This window comes from Pleurodeles waltl, chromosome 2_2, assembly GCF_031143425.1.
Source record: "Pleurodeles waltl isolate 20211129_DDA chromosome 2_2, aPleWal1.hap1.20221129, whole genome shotgun sequence".
Taxonomy (NCBI): Eukaryota; Metazoa; Chordata; class Amphibia; order Caudata; family Salamandridae; genus Pleurodeles; species Pleurodeles waltl.
This window is the reverse complement of record NC_090439.1, coordinates 774,895,187-774,899,042: the sequence shown is the minus strand read 5'-3', so window position 1 is coordinate 774,899,042 and position 3,856 is coordinate 774,895,187. Positions and strand designations below refer to the sequence as shown.

The window sequence follows — 3,856 nt, the reverse complement described above, 5'->3', positions numbered from 1 at the left end:
AGTTGTGCATATTGATCTGTATCTGTGCTTCCCCCCAAAGGAACCTTGACTGCTCATTCAACGCTACCTACTGAGAGTTCAGTGCAGAAGGAGAGCTTGGTCCAGTTCAGCAGGATCCATAGTAATTAGGGCCCTGGAGCATCAGGAATAAAAAGCCTCAGCCACCATGGGTGGGCCCAGTAACTCCTGCTAGCCCTATGGAACAATGAAAGGGGTTTTGACAGTGAAGAAATGTGATTCACATTGCTGTTTGGCAGACTCTGTCCAGACTCAGTTTTAGGCAAAACTGATTTACTGGAAAAGAAAATGGATTCCTAGGAAGCCCTAGTGTCGCAGAGGGAAAACACTTTGCACACATCCCCTGTACATGGAGATGGGAATCTTACATGTGCCATCCATGCCCTGCAACAATGGCATGAAGGACCCAATTGTGGTGGGCTTACGAGGCAATATTAAACAGGAAAGGCAAGTTGCAACTCTTTCTGGAAGATAACAAATCAAAAACCGTAGTTCTTCAATCATCATCACTGCATCATTACATTCTCTCCAAGATACATATTCCTAAATGCATGACTGAGTCGTCATCATGGGCTCCTACCCCACTGAGCTCATGTGCTTCTTGTGCCTGACCGGTGGCAAATGTGCACGTGCACTGGACGCTCCTCAGAACCACCCTTCATCAGCTTCAGGCCCGCCTGTGTAGTTGTGATGGACAGGACCACGCAATATGAGTTGGAGCAGGAGTGCTATCACTATGTTGGCTCAGCAAAGAGGATCTGAAGGAACTGCTTGCATTGAAACAATCTAATTACAATGAATTGTTGGGCAGCATCATATTGATACAGAAAATGTGCATCACATTATCAACAGTTTACAAAATGAGGGCATTGATGTGCAGCTCATAAAACAAAGAAAATATCATGAAGATACTGTTTGATGGCCATGTGCCATTATATCAGCTCAAGGTGATGGTCCAATTTTGCTTGCCACAACCAAGGAGCTGGAAAACATTAAACCTGTTATTGATGGTAATACAGGCCTAGAAAGGTCTGAAGGTCATCTGTGTCTTCCTGTGAGATGCAAATACTCATTTCCAGAGGCACTGAAGAAACTCTACCATGGTGAGTTTGGGTGGCAGTGGTATTCCTTGAGGGAGCTAGCCTAAATTTTACTCCTGTGGATTTGCATGAACAGCAGCTAAGTTTGGAACAGCACAGCCAAGCAGATAAACAAAGATTACCCTCTGAGTATGAAGAGGAGGATGCTGGACCACATCTCTTATCAGTCAAAACACTGTCTGAGGTTTTCATTGTAGAGTTTCTATCATCAAGGGTGACAGAAGAATCCTGCTAACCTAGTTTTACTTTCTCACTTCACAGGGGCTCCTACTATGAAATATCTGCTGATGATGGCCATAAGGAGAAACAGAAGAGTAGGTTTGAATGTGTACACTGGTACTAGAACAAAAGCATGGTCCTACCACATTAACAAGATAGCTTCACAGGCAGTAAAAGAGATCCTTAAAATTGCTGAGAAACATGAATATTTAGATTTCCTAATGAGCAGAGAATTGATGGAACAAGTCACAGATAAATACAATGACTCAAAATACACAGTGCTGCGGATAAACATGCTCATTGGGACAGCTACAAATTTTCACTGGCTGTTGTTTGCTAAATTCACAAACTTTTATACTGAAGCAAATCTGTAAATATTGGAGGCATAGTTGAGAATTTCAGCACATCTTCAAATAGGATTCGATCAATAATAAGATTCTAGAACTCTCCAAATTTGCAAATCATCACAATTGTGGTAAAGAGTAGCTAGTGGAGAACTGCTAACATTTCTGGTGTGTCTATGTACAACAATAGCTGTAGATGATTACCATGTTTTGTGTGGTAAGCTCCCAGATGGTGATATATCTGTTTTTGCTGTCTGTCAAACCCTGTGCACTTTATCTCTGGTAAGCAGTAGTAAAGTGACTGCGCTCCTCCTTTTAAACATAATTGAATTGGCATAACTTTAATTGGCACATTTAACTTACCTATAATACCTACAGCGGTGGTTCCCAACTTTATGACTTCTGTGGGCCCCACTTTATCATTAATGGTACCTGGGGGACCCCCACTGAATCATTATTGCAATCCAGAGACTTCCAATGTGCCATTAATGGAAACTGGGGACCCAGGCCTAAACACTCAATGATTTGAACCACTAAACAATACACAACAAAAACAGAAACAAACATTCATCAAACTCATACATTAATGATAACACATTTTATTTAATAAAAAAAAAAAACGAAGCAAAAAAAGATACAATTTTAATTTCAATAGGAGGTTTGGAGCTTTTCTAAATTCAACTGAAGCTACACGTCATCCATGCTATATTCTGTTTGCTGCACCTGCACTACTCCCAGGAACCAGTCTGAGGATGCTAATTTAATTTTTAGCTTTCAATTTCAAATTCCTTGACATTTACAGTAGGGTTCAAAAGCTTCAGTTGTACATTAAGCCACTTTATGTATATACATTATTAATCTGTTAATTAGTTAATTTTCTAAGCAGTCATGGACCCCCTGCTGTTCCCTGGACCACAGGTTGGAAACCACTGCCCTAGAGTAAAACATTGAGGTATTCACTCAGGGGGGTGAAAGCCATACTCAAACCACAACCACAATCCTTGTCAATGTAAACCACAAAAGTTACTAAATCAACCTATGCTTAATACTCTGGTAGCTTGGCATAGCAAGGCTTAACTTAGAGCTACTGTGTAAAGTATTTATGTATTATGCAGCACACAAACGGTAACACAGTAAAAACACAACATAACAAAATGTAAGCCAATTTAGAAAAATAAGATACACTTTAATAAATAAAATGAGACCAAAGCAACAACAACTCTATCAATAGAGCGAGAGATATGCAATTTCAAAGTTTTAGGTAGTTATAGCACCTAAAAGCACAAAGTGAGTGACACTTGTGATCATCTGGTCGTGCTGCAAATTCAGGTCAGCTGCAATGGAGCAAGGGCATAGACTCGATACAGGGACCAGGTTAGTAAAGCTGACAAAATTACATTCTCAAAGTCTGGCGCAAAGAGTCCTGTTCTCAAAGGATGATGCTGCAAGTGTTTTGATGAGTTGTTGTGAGGGTATAATCTTTGTACCTGGTGCCATTCTTTGAAGTAGAGACATTTTCTAGGCTACCCCCAGATCTGCTCATCCCTTACCCTGCCAAAGCTTCAATAAGTCTGGAGAGACAAAAGGCTACTGTCAGGCTCCTTGATGTTTGTCTTGCAGCAAGCCCTTTGGTCCCTACCAACCTGCTCCCAATAAAAAGTTACCACTTATTAAATGTAATAAGGTAACCCAACATTATCCAGTGAGAGAAAAAGGTCTTAATGTATCGAAAATGAATGTAAGAGTTTTTCACTACCAGGACTTGAAAATGTTTACCCACATGCCCTACTTTTTAAATACAATGCACCATGCCCTATTGCCTTTTGGGCCTCTATTAGAGGTGACTTATATATAGAGGAAGGTTTAGGTCTTGCAAAAGTTTTTTTTTTCCAAGTCAAACTGGCAGTTTAAAACTGCCCTACAGGCCACAATGGCAGGCATGAGACATCTTTTAAAAGTTACTTTAGGGGGGGTTACACAATGTGTGGACTGTAGCACCTAGTATGCCACCCACTACCATGACTGTGCAAACATGGCTCAGACTTACCATTGTAGCCTGACTAAAACACTTCAAAAAATAAACCCCTTTGACAAGTCTACACCTTTCTCTTAAATAATCTCCCCTATGTATGCCTTGTAGCCATAAGGCAAAGTGCATGGTATTCAACAGTAGGA

The 3,856-nt window shown here is 40.6% G+C and overlaps 1 pseudogene; it reads left to right on the top strand.

Annotated features, from left to right (window-relative positions):
• Positions 1–639: 639 nt before the first annotated feature.
• Positions 640–1,711, top strand: LOC138277285 (NAD kinase 2, mitochondrial pseudogene; annotated as a pseudogene).
• The last annotated feature ends 2,145 nt before the right edge of the window (positions 1,712–3,856 follow it).